This window comes from Palaemon carinicauda, chromosome 45 (genome assembly GCF_036898095.1).
Source record: "Palaemon carinicauda isolate YSFRI2023 chromosome 45, ASM3689809v2, whole genome shotgun sequence".
Taxonomy (NCBI): Eukaryota; Metazoa; Arthropoda; class Malacostraca; order Decapoda; family Palaemonidae; genus Palaemon; species Palaemon carinicauda.
The window spans coordinates 19,040,109-19,059,303 of NC_090769.1; the positions used below are offsets into that span (position 1 = coordinate 19,040,109).

Genomic DNA, 19,195 nt, shown 5'->3' on the forward strand with positions numbered 1-19,195 from the left:
ACCACTCCTACTGCTCACATAGAAAATTAGTTGCCTGTATTGTTGGTTAGATATACCGAGTGTAAAATTTCAGTAAATTTGTATTACGGGGTGTGATTTCGAACAGATAATATATGTTTTCCTATTGTAAATATCGTGATTTAACAGAATTTGACCATCATTTCAACTGCAATCATACAGATCAACCAATTCAAGTAACTTTAAGTTGTGCTGTTATTACGGATGAAATGAAGGTGAAAAACAGTTAAATCACGTTATTTTCTACAGGAAAACATATTTTCTGTTAAAATGATTAAATATAATGTCTTTTATTATATATATTCTGTTAAAATACTTATAATGACTTGTTCAAATTCGGTGTCACTTAACTCATGTATGTACTGCGAACGGTAACATTAGCAACGTTACCAACGTTACGGTGGAATTACTAACGTTAGCAATGATACGGTATTATTATCGTGTGTATTTTAAAGAATTTTTCCATATACCCTTTACACAATATATAAAAAAGTACAAAAAGGGTACAGAATCTAACAAACCCACCTAACCTAACCTAGAAGTTCCCAGGTCACAAACCCAATATGATGCCCTTTGTTATATCACTTCACTCATGTTACGGTAATGTTAGTACTGTTACGATAACATTGTATATAATGGTTCTTGTTTCGCCATTAGCTCACTTCGCTCGCATGAAAATAAAACATCAAGCTCGTATATACTGGCAAGCAGTAATGTTGAGCTCCGCACGCTAACATCATCAACGTTAAATATAATGGTTCTTGTTCCTCACTTACGATCATAGGAAAATAAAACATCACCCTCGTATGCATTGGCAGTTGGTAATGCTGAGCTTCGCTCTCTAACAAAATATAATAAAACTAACACATTAAAGTTAAAGAAATTAATGACTTACTTTTATGACCGTGACGTCGTAACTTAGGGGTCATGGGGGTGTTGTGACTGAGTCTGTGGTGCCTTAAGTGTTTTGCCTTAGATTAGTACTGCACTTGGAACACTGTAAAAGTTGGTATATTACATTACGTGATTTAAGAAATTTATCAACATTGGTATACACCAAAATAGTTTCAAGTATGGATTACTGAGGTGGTTACAATTTTCTAATACGTAGATCGTAAAATACGCAAAAGATGATACTTGAACAAACAAAGACGGGACTTGGGCAAAGGTTTCCACGGAAAAGGGCTTGTTGGAAGGGGGGGCCGGGTAGGGAAATATTAACCCCCCTGTGCAAACTTTACATATGTATGGCTTCGTGATTGGTTAACAGAGTCTAGAGAGTAAACATGAATGAACAGAATGGGAAACATGTTTAGAGCAAGTATTTATGTGAAATCTGGGAGTGACAAGGTAATAACAAAATGTATAAAAGTAATATATGAAGATAAAATGGAATGTATGATAAATAATATTTGATGGGTATATAAAATGAGGTGATTTTATAAGGTATCAGATAATATAATCAGTAATACTGGGGTCAAACGTAATATGTATACGAGGGTATTACATAGCTAATCAAGTAATAGACTTGAACAGAGCTGGTAGAGAGACGAACAGTTACATTTCAGGATTAGAGAAGAAGAAATCTTATTGGTGGAGGAAAAGTCTGTGCGCAGGGAGGCTGGGTTTTTGCGCAGAAAGTCGAAAGTTGCTATGTACAAACGTACGTACTAGAATGAGAAAAATTAAAAGAAAAACACTGCTAATGTTAGCATGATAAGTTAACATTTGATCTACATTACACGTTGGCAGCACTGGTTACTGTATTTTTTCATGAGACATTGTCTTTGCAACGGCTCTTCCAAAGTTTATCCAACTATACTGTTTTGTATTTTCCTCTGTTTATTATACATTCAAGAAGGTAGTGTATAGAGAAGAAAAGGCTTGTTTTACGATTATATATCGTTTCTCCAGTATGTTTTCCCCACCCAAAACCCCGAGTTCCCACTGGGGGCCCCCCATTATCATAGGATATAGATATATATAATTCTGAAACTATTCATTTGCGACGGGAACGAGTGTCATTTTCGTAGAGAGCATAATTTTTTCTATAAGATAAAGTAGTTTTTTTCCTAGGTTACATTGCCCTGTAATACACTACAATAATGCCAAAATGTCAATAGTTATGACTAAAGGACAACGGCTGTATCATGAGTTTCGCGATTTTATCATAAAAGTGATGTTTTCTCATTTATTACTAATTAAATAAACCAATATTTATTTATCAAAAGAATGTCCTTAAAATGGAGATAACTAATGATTAAATCTCACAGAAGTGTAAGGAATATATTTAGGAAAAAAATGATAAACACCTATAAAGAATTTTATTTTTGATGTCTTGATAAAATAGGTTTTGGTGCATTTTAATTTTTTTCATGTCAGAATGTTAGCAATTTTAGTGAACGATCATAAGAAAATTTATAGTAAACATACAGTACAGTTAATAATTGTTTGTTGAATGGATGTGTTTATACGTGTATTCGTAAGTGTGTATTTGCATACGCCCCACTCTGTCCAACACTCTTATTACCTACCTTATGAAACAAGAAAAAAAGGCATAAGCATATGTGAAAAATTATATATAAAACCATTCATATTTTAAACTACATATTTAAAGACTTCAATTTTGTGTTATACATCCTTTTCAGAGCCCTTTTCAGGCATATTCGTTCGTACCCATAAATTTTACTGATTGCTTTTGGACAATTGTCACTTTCATTATTTGATATTTCACAATCAATGTCAAGGTCACTAGTATATGATGAAGACTCATTATTATCATCATCATGAAAGACCATTCTAATAAATAAAAACAGAAAATAATAATATAATATGTCGGAAATGTAAAACATTCTTTCTTCTAACACATAAACATACATCAATAGCTCTGCCCACCTCCTGAAATTGACGTTACCTTTTCCCTTTTATTGTATGTTAAACCATGTAATTTCTGGCAAGTCTTTCCTCCAGCTGAAAGCCAGTTGGTTAAAGAATATATCTACGTCACTGAGCTAGTCTCAGGAGGTCCGAGACTGAATCCCGGGATATTTGAAAAATGAAGCATCACTAATATTGACATCGTCCTTTGACAGCTTATAATACGTCAATAAAATTGACGCATAGCACGTTTTGGGTCAAAAGGGAAACTAACACAAAAACAACATCAAACCTAAGGAGCCCCATCTAACCTAACTTAATACCCATTTTCTAATCTAGCGGGGGGTTTTAATCCCTTACAACTCCCCTTAGATTACCGTATCATTCCCTTATCCTAAGATTATGTCTCAACCCTATGTTTGCTTCCCACGAGGTTTACTCCTGGCAAGTTGATACTAAATCATAATATTTTGTAAATTGTTAGGCTAGCTTCATACAGTATTTCAGACAAAGATGAATAAAATATTTCCCATAAAGAAAATTGATCTGACTAGTAATATGAGCATTTACAACAATCCCAAGCAACTACATACAGTCCTTTAACCTTATCCATCGTCATCCAATCTTAAGCATATTTACGCCGAACGAATTCTATTTATTCATTTGTGGGTCATTACTTGGCCTTGAACTTCGCTCAAAATTTAACATTGTCGTCTTGTACCGCTGTTCTGGCAAGTCGTGTATGTTGTGCTACTAGAGTTAGTTGCTTGGGCAAGTATTTTGGTGGGGTAAAATTATAGAACAATACGGTAAGACATTTCTAATAGGAAAAAGAGCTTTTTCAATATTTAACTTAGCCGGTGATTATAATAGCTGCAACTCTGTTGCTCGACAGAAAAACTCTACGTAAAAATTCGCCAGCGATCGCTACACAGGTAGGGGGTGTACTCAACAGCGCCATCTGTCGTTCAGATACCCATTACTCATTGTAAACAAAGAACTCAATTATCTCTCTGTCGGGCTACCGGCAAGACCTACTAATTCGCTGTTGCTAACTGGATTTGTTTTCACAACTATTTGGTGAAGTACACTATTCTAGTTTTGAGCTTTCGCTATGCAGGTGTTTTATCTTCATCTTAAAACTTGAACTCGTTTTGGATAGATTTAATTATGGTGACAAAGAGAGTATGGACTTTCTTTCACTTTTAAATGGCCGACCCTTCCCTTAGACGGAAGTGTGTTTAGGCTTTTAGTAATTATCTTATCACGTTATAGATTTTCCTATATATATTTTATATCTCTCCGCCTTTATTAGGCCTCTTCGATTAACTTTCCATTTTATAAACATATGAAAATAAATTTTAATGCTTTGTTTATATAGAACTTTCCTGAGAGTAGGCGGTCCTAACTTGGAAACCGAAGTTAATCAACGTTGAGCCCTTTATATCGTCTTTAGCTTTTAAAGAGCTAAGGATTTAAAACTTTTTAAATGTAATTTTTTATGAAAGAATTTCTTTGATAGTCTTCGTACTGTTTTCAAAGATGAACTAATGTTTAGTTTTTTATGCTACGCGGTTGTTGACGTTCAGGACGTTCAACATGCGCTCTATTGTTACGATAGAGAGAGAGTGTATCACGGTTTCACTTTGCAGTAAGAGTAAATTGATTCTGACGTTTTGTTCATTCTTTCTTAGCTTAAATGTTTTAAATTCTAATTTAAAGGAACTTTTTATTTGAAAAACCTTTCAGTTTTTTTCCTTTAGTCAAATAACATGTTTTTTTTTGACGATATATAATTGGGCTCTTCTCTTAGGTGCGAAATCAAGAGAGAAAGAGAGAGAGAGATAGAGACGGAGGGAGAGAGAGGAGAGAAAACGTTCCGTTCAAGCGGGTAACGTTGTTCTCGTGTTACTCACGTCCCTAGTCGCTGTACGGGGAGGAAGGATAAAACGTTTTTAGGTTTTTATTCTCGTCCCCAGGCTATGTGCGGTGAGAGATTGAAAACGTAGTTATATGAACTAGTGTTTAGTCTCTTTCCCAGCCACTGATTTTTCTTTTTATCTTAAAATATGTTTTCTGTTTTTTGCTGGTATTATGAGCTTGCATTATACGACTAATTTCGTAATTACTACCTTTTAATGAAGGGTAGAATTGCGTGTTTCAGGTAGAAATAAGTGCAAAAACAGAAAATCGAAGTGATAAAGTGATATGCGCAAAGTGTTACAGTGTTGCGTCCGAGGCGCAAAGTGTTACAGTGTTGCGTCCGAGGGTTCGTCTGTTCGTGCCTGTCGTTCACCTAGTCCGGGACCTCTTACAAGCTCCCAAGCCGAGGGGAGAAGTAATGTCAAACGACTTATGGGTTCGAGAGGCCTTGACCAACGAACAGACGTTTTCCCTCTATGGTATCGGGTGTATCTTACCAAGATCTCCCCTACCATAAGACGAGAGAGACGTTGTTTCTCCTCGCCATCCGTAGGCTTTTCGCATAAGAAACCTGTCACAAGGTTTCGGAGCCCTTAAGCGAAAGTCAGTCCTTTCAGGACAGGTCCAGCGTCCTGGTTACAGCCATTAGGACAGCTCTGACCCTATGCAGTCATCGGATAACTGCTCGCCGCCTAACAAAAGCGTAACACAGACTCCGAGAGTCTTTTTTTGTAGGCAAAGTGTTGCGGTCACAGACGTTACCCTCGTCTATTACCACAACCATTTCCGTTGATCCTTAAGGGGATGTATGGCAAAACATGCAGTATATGCTTGCCTCCCTTATGGAAGACTATTCTGCCGATTAGTCCGTTGAGTCTAGCCGTTTATCTCATCGATATCCTGGCTTTCAGCCAACCTAACGTTCCTTTGTGCTTACTGTTGACGTTGGCGTAGCTTAGTCAAGTCAGTCAGGTTGTTTAGAACCACACTCGATGCGGTCTCGTGTGGTCTTTCAGCCGCATTTGGACGTTAGGCCACTGGCTGATGCTCCTGTTGACGTTCAAGACGTTCACTAACAATCGGAGTTGACTTGTTTTGACGCTGTGCGTCAACCTCCGCATTCTAGAGTTGTTTTGACTGCTCAGTCTAGGCAGTCAAAGCAGTCTCGAGTGGACGCTGTGCGTCCTCACGCACCTGTTGTGGTTGACAGTTCTGTTGTTGACAGTCACAGACTGTCAAGCAGTTACATGACGTTGCGTTCTGGTCCGCTACTAATGCACCAGTAAGAGACTCAGCTTTTATCGGACAAGGTTCCTGTAGATGAGGAAGTTGCTGTTCTCCCTCCTACTGATATTCCCTTGAGGACTCTGTCAGATGGAGAGGAGCCTAAAGCTGCTTAGCCTCCTATGGACTTTAATTAAATCATGATGATTTTTTTTAAGGATCTTCGTCCGGATCTTTTTGTAACTGCTGCTCCTCGTTCGCCTAAACGTCAGAGCTTACACTAGGCCTAGCTACTTCGAAGCCGTTGTTTTTAAGCTAGTGCTCTCTCGCTCTCCTAGAGAGCGTTACGTTGGCTAGGCGACTGGTTTTTCACCTGGAGGAGTTTGGGGGATACAGCCTTTGCTTTCCCTTCTTTTAAACTGGTTTATAGAGCGAGAGTCTGATATGACACGAGAGAAGTTCTCGGCTTGGGAGTTCATGCCTCTGCCCAGATAGACTTCTCAATTCTGGTAGACTCTCCCTGGCGCCTAGCCAGGAGACGCTTCAAGTTGTTTACAGGTCAACTTCACAGCTGTTGTCGAGCCTTTGAAGTTTTGCTGTACTATTACGTCACGCATAACAAGGCTTTCAGGGATGGTAAACGGTTCGCCTCAGTCGCTAACCCCGTCTGTTGCCACACCTGCTCCCGTAGACCCTAAATGGGCTTTGCTGCAAGACATGCAGTCCAAGCTTGCGTCCTTGATAGAGGACTTGAATGCGGAGAAGAACCTTCTGGCCAACAACCTTCCAACCGGTTGGTTGTGCGCCCTGTTGACGCTGAGGTAACCTACTCGCGTCTGCCAGTTGAGGTGGTTACTCCACCGATGCGACCCAGTGTGGGTTGCCAGCCGCACGTTGACATTAAGCGACGCTCGGAGGTGGTTGTTGACGTTCAGGACGTTCAACAACCAGCAGAGGTGACTTGTTTTGACGCAGTGCGTCAACCTCAGCAACCCGGTAGGGTGTTGACTGCACAACCCAGACGGTCTAGACAGTCTCGGGTTGACGCTGTGCTTCCTCGCGCACTCATGGTTGTTGACAGTTCACAGACTGTGCAGCAGTTCCATGATTTTGCGTCCGGCTCCGTCACTCATCCACCAGTGCGACCGGATTCAGCGAGCCAGACGTTGCCCACTCCGTTGCCGTTTCCTCATCAGTTTCGGATGAGGAACCCTCTGATGAGGACGTTGCTGAACAACAAGACGATCAGCCCCCAGCCCTGCTATCCATCCAGAAGATGCTGAAGAAGGAACGCTGCTCAGTCAGGCTGTGGATGAGTCTGGTAGGGACACTGTCATCCGTGGATCAATTTGTGTCACTAGGAAGACTACACCTCCGTCCTCTTCAATACCATCTAGCTTTTCACTGGAAAAAGGACAAGACGCTAGAAGCGGTCTCGATCCCGGTTTCCGAAAAGATAAAGTCTTGTCTGACTTGGTGAAAGGACAATATCAACCTAAAAGAGGGTCTTCCCCTGGCTGTTCAGACTCCCAACCACGTTCTCTTCTCGGACGCATCGGATGTAGGCTGGGGTGCGACATTAGACGGTCGGGAATGCTCGGGGATATGGAACTCGAGTCAAAGGACAATGCATTTCAACTGCAAGGAGCTACTGGCAGTACGTCTGGCCTGGAAAAGCTTCAGGTCTCTCCTTCAAGGCAAAGTGGTGGAGGTGAACTCGGACAACACCACGGCTTTGGCGTACATCTCCAAGCAAGGAGGGACCTACTCTCTGACGTTGTACGAGATCGCAAGGGACCTCCTCACCTGGTCAAAAGGTCTAAACATATCACTAGTAACGAGGTTCATCCAAGGCAACTTGAATGTCATGGCAGATTGTCTCAGTCGGAAGGGACAAATAATTCCAACAGATTGGACCCTCCACAAGGATGTATGCAAGAGACTTTGGGCCACCTGGGGCAAGCCAACCATAGATCTCTTCGCAACCTCGATGACCAAGAGGCTCCCAATATTTTGCTCTCCAATCCCGGACCCAGCAGCAGTTCATATAGATGCCTTTCTCCTAGATTGGTCACATCTAGATCTATATGCATTCCCTCCGTTCAAGATTGTCAACAAGGTACTGCAGAAGTTCGCCTCTCACGAAGGGACAAGGTTGACGCTAGTTGCTCCCCTCTGGCCCGCGAGAGAATGGTTCACTGAGGTACTTCGATGGCTAGTATACGTTCCCAGAACACTTCCCCTAAGGGTGGACCTTCTACGTCAGCCACACGTAAAGAAGGTACACCAAGGCCTCCACGCTCTTCGTCTGACTGCCTTCAGACTATCGAAAGACTCTCGAGAGCTAGAGGCTTTTCGAAGGAGGCAGCCAGAGCGATTGCTAGAGCAAGGAGAACATCCACCCTTAGAGTCTACCAATCGAAGTGGGAAATCTTCCGAAACTGGTGCAAGTCAGTATCCGTATCCTCGACCAGTACCTCTGTAACTCAAATAGCTGACTTCCTCTTATATCTGAGGAAAGAACGATCTCTTTCAGCTCCCACTATCAAGGGTTACAGAAGCATGTTGGCATCAGTCTTCCGTCACAGAGGCTTAGATCTTTCCAACAATAAAGATCTACAGGACCTCCTTAAGTCTTTTGAGACCACGAAGGAGCGTCGTTTGGTTACACCTGGTTGGAATTTAGACGTGGTACTAAGATTCCTTATGTCAGACAGGTTCGAGCCGCTACAATCAGCCTCCCTGAAAGATTTCACCTTAAAGACTCTTTTCCTGGTATGCTTAGCCACAGCTAAAAGAGTCAGTGAGATTCATGCCTTCAGCAAGAACATCGGATTCTCATCCGAAACGGCTACATGTTGTCTACAACTTGGTTTTCTAACCAAAAACGAGCTGCCTTCTCGACCTTGGCCAAAATCGTTCGATATTCCAAGCTTATCGTATGGTTGGAAATGAACTAGAAAGAGTCTTATGTCCTGTAAGAGCTCTTAAGTTCTATTTAAAACGAACTAAACCTTTACGAGGCCCGTCTGAAGCTTTATGGTGTTCAGTTAAGAAACCATCTTTGCCTATGTCAAAGAATGCTTTATCCTAGTTTATCAGACTGTTAATACGAGAAGCTCATTCCCATCTGAATGAGGAAGACCAAGCTTTGCTGAAGGTAAGGACACACGAAGTTTGAGCTGTCGCAACTTCCGTGGCCTTTAAACAAAATAGATCTCTGCGAAGTATAATCGACGCAACCTATTGGAAAAGCAAGTCAGTGTTCGCGTCTTTTTATCTTAAAAATGTCCAGTCTCTTTACGAGAACTGCTACACTTTGGGACCATTCGTAGCAACGAGTGCAGTAGTGGGTGAGGGCTCAACCACTACAATTCCCTAATTCCATAACCTTTTTAATCTTTCTCTTGAAATGTTTTTATTGTTGTTTTTGGGTTGTCCGGAAGGCTAAGAAGCCTTTCGCATCCTAGTTGATTTGGCGGGTGGTCAAAGTCATTTCTTGAGAAGCGCCTAGATTAGAGGTTTTGATGAGGTCCTGTTGTATGGGTTGCAACCCTTGATACTTCAGCTCCTAGGGGTCGCTCAGCATCCTAAGAGGATCGCGAGGCTCCGTAAGGAAGACGTACTTAAAAAGGCAGAGTAATTGTTCAAGTCGACTTCCTTACCATGTACCTATTTATTTTGTTTAGTTATTTTGATAACTTCTAAAATGAAATAAAAATTCTTAGCTCATATGATGTAAACATATTTTGCTGGTCTCTACCCATCCCCTTGGGTGTGAATCAGCTATTATAATCACCGGCTAAGTTAAATATTGAAAAATGTTATTTTGATAATAAAATAAATTTTTGAATATACTTACCCGGTGATTATAAATTAAAGGACCCTCCCTTCCTCCCCAATAGAGACACAGTGGACCGAGGAGAAAATTGAGTTCTTTGTTTACAATGAGTAATGGGTATCTGAACGACAGATGGCGCTGTTGAGTACACCCCCTACCTGTGTAGCGATCGCTGGCGAATTTTTACGTAGAGTTTTTCTGTCGAGCAACAGAGTTGCAGCTATTATAATCACCGGGTAAGTATATTAAAAAATTCATTTTATTATCAAAATAACATTTTTCTACAGTAAATAGTGGGCTTTCAGTGAATTGGACCTCTATTTCCACTGCAAATAACCCGTTCTACCGTTATAGACCCCTCCCTTCCCGACGGACATAGGTGGGAGTCTGGGACTTTGGGTGTTTAAAAATAGGACAAAACATGATTATTTAACACTTTTGAGATTTGTAAAAGGCCATAGAACCTAACAAACCCACCTAACCTAACCTAGTATTTCCCAGGTCACAGACTTAGCCCCACGGTTTACTCTTGTCAAGTTAAGAATAAATCGCAATATTATATAAATTGTTAGGCGAGCTTCATACAGTATTTCAGAGGAAGATAAATAAAATTTTTCCCATAAACAAAATTGATCTGACAAGTAATATGAACATTTACGACAATCCCAAGCAACTACATATACCCCAAAAATGGGAGTCCCTTAACTTTATCCATCGTCATCCAATCTTGAACTTATTTACATAGAACGAAATTCTATTTATTCACTTGTGGGTCATTACTCGGCCATGATCTTCGCTCACAAGTTAACATGTCTCCTTGTACCTCTGTTCTGGCAAGTAGTGTATTTTTGCACTACTAGAGTTAGCTTTCAATGAATTGTACCTTTATTTCCACTGAAAATAACCCGTTCTACTGTTATGGACCTGCCCCCTTCCCGACAGACACAGGTGGGAACCTGGGACTTTGTTTGTATAAAAACAGGACAAAACATGACTATCTAACACTTTTGAGATTTGTAAAAGGCCACAGAACCTAATAAACTCACCTACCCTAACCTAGTAGTTCCCAGTTGATAGGTCTAGCCCCAGGGTTAAGCCCCTGGACCCCCCCTTCCCAGGTCACAAACTAAAAGTAAATCAGAAATAAATCATTAAATTATGATAAAGGAAATCATAAATAAACCCATGCCAGAATTGCACGTGGGACACTTTAACCTTTGAGGGATAACACAATGAGCTTTTAAAAAAATGATTCACTGCACCAGGGGTACCGTGATAATCACCGTTAATCAACTATTACACTTTGTTACGTTGGGCTCCAATACGCATACCCGACACGTAACACAGCTACAAAGGAATGGAAGTGTTGTCCTAAGAAAATATGGTGTGTCACAGAACTGCACATGTCACACTCAAGCATACATACATGACCAAATATGGTAAACTTTGTCATATGGTTGGGGGAAGGAAAGAGGAGCTAATTGTATGGTTGGGGGAAAATAGGAGGAGCTACTTACAAATGAACGAACGGGAGTAATTCCGTGGAAGAAAGAAAGTGGAAGAGGGCTTGTGTGCCGGAAGTATAAAGTCGTTATTGCGAAACAAGCTATGCATGAACGGGAGCAAATACGTCGACTTCTAAAATGTAAACAAAAGAGTGAAATGGATATTTCAAGGGAAGAGGATCCCCCATATTTTGTGCAATTTATTGTGGTTTTATTATGAGTCCCAGAGAATAATGTGTAGAGAAGGAAAGGTTAGTTTTACCATTATTTATCGATTCCCCAGTAAATTTTTCCCACCCAAAACTGTTGGTTCCCACTGGTTGGCCCTCATTACCATAGGATATACAGTAGTAGGGTACATTATATTAACTATTTATTTGTGACGGAAATAAAGTTAATTTTTGAAAGTTTTTCGTGTGTGTCTCCTGCGGGTGTTTCTCCTCGGAGGAGGAGTTCACTCATAGAGACTCTGCTGCAGAGGAATGCTGCTTCTAAAGGTCAGCTTGCTGGCCCCCCGGCCCCCAGAAGGCATCAACGATCTTGCAGAGGTCGCCCTCCACTTTGCCTTAGAGATGTCCTTCATCATCGGTGAAAAGGCGCCTCTTCGGCTCTTCAACCTCGTCTTTACAGCCTTCCCCTGCAGAGGAGCCTTCACTTCCGTCGTCTTCTGGACCTCGACCTTCACCCTCTCCTGAATCTACTCCTGATAACACTGCTGCTAAGTCCTCGGACTTCAGCCTTGGACTCTTCTGTGGATCTTGCTTAATCTCCTTTGAAGGATATTTGCCCTTCCAAAGGGCACATCCATGTTCCTGACCATCCACCGCGTCGATCTAATGCATCTCGCTGACCTTCTGACTTGCCTTCTCCGTTCCTGACTCCTGTTCCACACCTGCCTGCCTGCGATGTGTCCAAACGTCACTCGCCCTCGCGAACGTGCTGCCCTACGTAGCATCCTAGACCTTCCACTGTGTGCCAACGCTCAGCAGTGCACCAGCGCTCACCAGCACGTCAACGCTCTCCAGCGCATCTGCGATGTCCTGAGTGCCGGCGCTCTTCAGCGCATTCCCGCCTTTCCAAATATCAGCGTTTGCAGCTCGCCAGCGTACCTGAGCTGCTCTCCAGCGCATCAGCGATCTCCTGAACGCTGGCACTCTTCAGCGCATTCGCGCCTTTCCAAATATCAGCGTTTGCCAGCTCGCCAGCACACCAACGCTCACCAGCGTACCTGAGCTCCCCAGCTCGACAGCGCTCTCCTGTGCATCTACACTCTCCTACACGTCAGTGCTCGACAGCTCGCCAATGCTCTCCTGCGCGTCTATGCTCTCCAGATCGCAAGCGCTCTCCTCTGCTTCAGCACTTCCCGGCTTTCCAGCAATCTCCAACGCACCAGCACTTCCCGGCTTGCCAGCGATCTCCAACGCACCAGCGTTTTCTCGCGCATAAGCGCTCACCGACGCGCTAGCACTCTCCTGCGCATTTTCGTAAGATAGTGAAACAGGTTTCTCTGACTTGAAGAAAATCTTGCAGTCAAAAGGAACAAAAAGGTAGGTGTTTTGACAGGTCACCGCGCCCTATTTCCCTCCCCTCAAACGCATTACAGCGTGACTGCCGGGGAAAGAGAGAAGGGACTTCACATAAGTGTTCAAGATACCGAAGATCCCATCTTTGAAGGCGGACCCACCGCATCAGCCATCTGTCGAGACTCCTCACAAGGAACATTCTATCCCTTTCTCTTCAGGAGGGCTTTCTGACAGTGCCACCGTCAGCAAGCAGCCTTGGTTCAGGGCCATGGTTAGAGCAGTTGTGCAAGTCTTCGGGTCTTCTTTTTCTTCTCGCTCTTCTGAGACCTCGCAACATCCGACGGCACGTGCAGAGCTCCTGCAAAGAGCCTCGGCTTCTTCTCCCCTGAAGAGGTAAAGAGGAGTCTCGGATGCGGTAACATCTAGGGTGAAACTGACTCCTCTTAGGCCGTTGAGGACTGTCCTTCTGTACTCTCCTTCTGGACGCTTTCCTCTCTCGCCTCTGCCGAGGGAGCCTCGCGAGGGATGGATTTCCTCCCTTCCACCTTCGGAGAAATGTTCTCCTCGCTCGGAGATCTCTCCACCTCCGGCGGAAGTCAGGAAGGACAACTCCAACCGGCCTTCGATGCTAGAGTTCTGTCTCCTTCCCCGGAAGGAATCAGAGGACTCTAAAACTCTAAAATTGTCTAAGTCCTCTTGGAGGACCTCCGGGCATGCAGGAACCACCAGTCACTTTAGGGATGTTCACGACCCACCCGAAGAGGAGCTCTCTTGGTTGGAAGAAGGAGACTTCTCTGCCAGTCCCACTTGAGACGGGGAGCAAAGAGAGTCAGAACATGCCTTCTGGCAAGTCCTGACTCTCATCAGGGTTCTCAATAGGTTTACCGACCCAGAAATACCCCCACGAGAGGGCAAAAACATGTACTTAGATTGTGTCTTTGGCACTCAGATGCCTTCAAAGACCAGTGCAACCTTGCTCTGGTCTCAAGGGCTAAAGAGTGCCCTGGCAAAGATCGCCCAGCAGCTCTCCGATCTCTCTTCCTCTCAACGTTCAAGCTCCTCCCACCTCCTCGTGTCCAGCAGAGGAGATATTTTGAGGTCTTGGACGAGCCTCCTCCAGCTCTTCCACTCCTCCACTCTCTGGGAGAACTCTCCAATGGGGTCTCTCTTGAGAGGCTTTCCAGCCATCAGGTCTCTTTCTTGGTAGCTGAGATCCTCAACTAGGAAAAGGTCACGAAGTATACCTTGCAGGCTACTTCGTGGCTTGATCTTTGGTTGGGGACATTGGGAATCCTGGTACGGATCGACGATTTTTCCAAGGAACATATCAGGAAAGCTATGGAAACTTTCCTTCTCTCCGGCACCTGCACCATCAAATTTCTTGCCCATCAAGTCTCGAACTTGTGGGCGAACACCATCCTGAAATGTCTCTTCAAGACTCCCTCCTCCATAGGTCTTTCACGACTGATTGAGTATTTGTGAAACGAGGTTCAAGATGGAAACTGTATGGTCTGTGCTGAGTTCCACCGGAGAGGAAGACTTCATACTTTCTGTGGATCTGAAGGACTCAACTCCTTGGAGGTGCAAGACGCTGGACCCTCAAGAGTGAGAGTACACAAAGAATTTGCTGTAGGCAAATCAGCCTCTATTAAACAGAATGTATCTGCTGGTCAAAATTGGTAGGAGTCACAAATTGTCTAGGTGTTGCATTTACAGAATTTTCATTCCCAATGTATATTTCCAAGTACAGTACTTAAGATCTATTATGAAACCATCCATTACATTTGATGCACAGCACTGACTCCACTCCTATACCTGAGAATTCAAAAATTCCATTTGTGAAACATTTTTAAGATATCTTCCCCAGACTTTGCTGTTTTCACAATATTATTTGCATAAAACCACTCTCTATGGTCTTTTTCTGCACTCCATAAAGGCTTTATCTTGGGTTCTTCCAATACATTTATGATATTCTTCATTCTGAATTTTATTTTTCAAATTTTTATAGAATTACCCATTTTATACTAAATTAAAAAGGCTAAGGGAATTTCCTGTCAGTTCAAAACCTTATTGATATGTTTTAAAGAATATTTATCCACTCTTTGTTAAAGATATGATATACAACAGGTTCAGAAATTATTATTTTTTATTAGACTTTATAGCTCAGCATTGAGTAATATTCTTATTTTTTCAATATTAAACTTAGCCGGTGATCATATAAGCTGCAACTCTGTTGCTCGACAGAAAAACCTACGGTCAAAATACGCCAGCGATCGCTATGCAGATGGGGGTGTACATCAACAGCGCCATCTGTCGAGCAGGTACTTAGTACTCCAAGTAAACAAAGAACCAATTTTCTCTCTGTCGGGCTACCGGCAAGACCTACTAATACGCTGTTACTAACTGGATTTGTTTTCACAATTTGGTGAAGTACACTATTCTAGTTTTGAGCTTTCGCTATGCAGGTGTTTTATCTTCATCTCAAAACTTGAACTCGTTTTGGATAGATTTAATTAGGGTGACAAAGAGAGTATGGACTCTCTTTCACTTTTAAATGGCCGACCCTTTCCTTAGACGGAAGTGTGTTTAGGTTTTTAGTAATTTTGCTTAACACGTTATAGATCTATATATTTTATATCTCTCCGCCTTTATTAGGCCTCTTCGATTAACTTTCCATTTATTATAAACATATAAAGATAATTTTTATGGTTTGTTTATATGCGACCTTTCCTGATAGTAGGCGGTCCTAACTTGGAACCAAAGTTAATCAACGTTGAGCCCGTTATATCGTATTTAGCCTTTAAAGAATTTAAAACTTTTTAAATTTAATGTTTTATGAAAGAATTTCTTTGATAGTCTTCGTACTGTTTTCAAAGATGAACTAACGTTTAGTTTTTTATGCTACGCAGTTGTTGACGTTCAGGACGTTCAACATGCGCTCTATCGTTACGATAGAGAGAGAGTGTATCACGGTTTCACTTTGCAGTAAGAGTAAATCGATTCTGACGTTTTGTTCATTCTTTCTTAGCTTAAATGTTTTAAATTCTAATTTAAAGGAACTTTTTATTTGGAAAACCTTTCAGTTTTTTCCTTTAGTCAAATAACATGTTTTTTTGACGATATATAATTGGGCTCTTCTCTTAGGTGCGAAATCAATAGAGAAAGAGAGAGAGAGATAGAGACGGAGGGAGAGAGAGGAGAGAAAACGTTCCGTTCAAGCGGGTAACGTTGTTCTCGAGTTACTCTCGTCCCTAGTCGCTGTACGGGGAAGAAGGTAAAACGTTTCTAGGGTTTTATTCTTGTCCCCAGGCTATGTGCGGTGAGAGATTGTAAACGTAGTTTATTTGAACTAGTGTTTAGTCTCTTTCCCAGCCACTGATTTTTTTTTATCTTTATATATGTTTTCTGTTTTTTGCTAGTATTAATGAGCTGCATTATACGACTGATTTCGCAATTACTACCTTTTAATGAGGGTAGAATTGCGTGTTTCAGGTAGAAATCAGTAAAAGTTTCGATTTCAGTGAAATAAGTGCAAAACAGAAAATCGAAGTGATAAAGTGATATGCGCAAAGTGTTACAGTGTTGCGTCCGAGGGTTCGTCTGTTCGTGCCTGTCGTTCACCTAGTCCGGGACCTCTTGCAAGCTCCCAAGCCCAGGGGAGAAGTAATGTCGAACGACTTATGGGTTCGTCAGGCCTTGATCAACGAACAGACGTTTCCCTCCGTGGTTTCGGGCGTATCTACCCAAGATCGCCCCGCCCACACAAAGACGAGAGAGCCCATTTATTTCTCGTCTGCGGAAGAGGTTTCTCGTAAGAAACCATGGACCAAGGTCTCGCAGCTTATTAAGCGCAAGTCGGTCCATTCCGCGCAAGTCCAACGGCCCAGTTGTAGCCACTGGGTCAGTTCGGACTCGCTGCAGTCTTCCGACGACTGCTCACCTCCTAAGAGGCAAAGTGGTACCGCATCAGGCAGTCACACCGTCTGTTGCTGCACCTGCTCCTGTAGACCCTAAGTGGTCTTTGCTGCAGACCATACAGTCTCAGTTAACGTCATTGATGCGGGACTTTCGTGCGGAGAAGGTTGACACTGCACCAACCTCTAGCCTACAACCAACACGGTTGTGCGTCCTGTGGACGCTGAGGCGACCTTCTGCCGCACTCCAGCTGAGAGAGTCCCGCCACCCATGCGTTCCAGTGTACCCTGCCAGCCGCATGTTGACGTTCAGTAACGCACGGAACCTTCCGTTGACGTTCCCGAGGTACAACAACAGTCTAAGTTGTTTTGTTTTGATGCGGTGCGTCAACCTCCGCATTCTAGAGTTGTTTTGACTGCTCAGTATAGACAGTCAAAGCAGTCTCGAGTGAACACTGTATGTCCTCACGCACCTGTTGTGGTTGACAGTTCAGTTGTTGACAGTTCACAGACTGTCAAGCAGTTACATGACGTTGCCTTCTGGTCTGCTACTAATGCACCATTGAGAGACTCACTGAGATAACCTAGCTTTTATCGGACAAGGTTCCTGTAGATGAGAAAGTGCTGTTCTCCCTCCTACTGATATTCCCTTGAGGACTCTGTCATTTGGAGAGGAGCCTTAAGCTGCTTAGCCTCCTATGGACTTTAATTAAAATCATGATGATTTTTTAAGGATCTTCGTCCGGATCTTGTAACTGCTGCTCCTCGTTCGCCTAAACGTCAGAACTTACACTAGGCCTAGCTACTTCGAAGCCGTTGTTTTTAAGCTAGTGCTCTCTCGCTCTCCTAGAGAGCGTTACGTTGGCTAGGCGACTGGTTTTTGCACCAGGAGGAGTTTTAGGGATACAGCCTTTGATTTCCCTTCTTTTAAACTGGCTTATAGAGCGAGAGTCTGATAGGACACGAGAGAAGTTCTCGGCTTGGGAGTTCATGCCTCTGCCCAGATAGACTTCTCAATTCTGGTAGACTCGCCCTGGCGCCTAGCCAGGAGACGCTCCAAGTTGTTTACAGGTCAACTTCTCAATTTTTGTCGAGCCTTTGAAGTTTTGCTGTACTATTATGTCACACATAACAAGGCTTTCAGGGATGGTAAATGGTTCCGCCTCAGTCGCTAACCCCGTCTGTTGCCACACCTGCTCCCGTAGACCCTAAATGGGCTTTGCTGCAAGACATGCAGTCCAAGCTTGCGTTCTTGATAGAGGACTTAAATGCGGAGAAGAACCTTCTGGCCAACAACCTTCCAACCGGTTGGTTGTGCGCCCTGTTGACGCTGAGGTAACCTACTCGCGTCTGCCAGTTGAGGTGGTTCCTCCTTCTGGCCAACAACCTTCCAACCGGTCGGTTGTGCACCCTGTTGACGCTGAGGTAACCTACTCGCGTCTGCCAGTTGAGGTGGTTCCTCCACCGATGCGACCCAGTGTGGGTTGCCAGTCGCACGTTGACGTTAAGCGACGCTCGGAGGTGGTTGTTGACGTTCAGGACGTTCAACAACCAGCAGAGGTGACTTGTTGTGACGCAGTGCGTCAACCTCAGCAACCCGGTAGGGTGTTGACTGCACAACCCAGACAGTCTAGACAGTTTCGGGTTGACGCTGTACTTCCTCGCGCACCCATGGTTGTTGACAGTTCACAGACTGTGCAGCAGTTCCATGATATTGCGTCCGGCTCCGTCACGCATCCACCAGTGCGACCGGATTCAGCGAGTCAGACGTTGCCCACTCCGTTGCCGTTTCCTCATCAGTTTCGGATGAGGAACCCTCTGATGAGGACGTTGCTGAACAAGACGATCAGCCCCCAGCCCTGCTATCCATCCAGAAGATGCTGAAGAAGGAACGCTGCCCAGTCAGGCTGTGGATGAGTCTGGTAGGGACACTGTCATCCGTGGATCAATTTGTGTCACTAGGAAGACTACACCTCCGTCCTCTTCTATACCATCTAGCTTTTCACTGGAAAAAGGACAAGACGCTAGAAGCGGTCTCGATCCCGGTTTCCGGAAAGATAAAGTCTGGTCTGACTTGGTGAAAGGACTATATCAACCTTAGAGAGGGTCTTCCCCTGACTGTTCAGACTCCCAACCACGTTCTCTTCTCGGACGCATCGGACGTAGGCTGGGGTGCGACATTAGACGGTAGGGAATGCTCGGGATTATGGAACTCGAGTCAAAGGACAATGCATTTCAACTGCAAGGAGCTACTGGCAGTACGTCTGACCTGGAAAAGCTTCAGGTCTCTCCTTCAAGGCAAAGTGGTGGAGGTGAACTCGGACAACACCACGGCTTTGGTGTACATCTCCAAGCAAGGAGGGACCTACT

General features: G+C 43.4%; 1 protein-coding gene across 3 annotated transcripts in view; it reads left to right on the forward strand.

Moving 5' to 3' along the window:
- LOC137634769 (proton-coupled zinc antiporter SLC30A2-like) overlaps window positions 1-19,195 on the forward strand; it is a 138,909-nt gene that overhangs the window by 81,181 nt on the left and 38,533 nt on the right. The gene's annotated exons all lie outside the window — the stretch shown is intronic.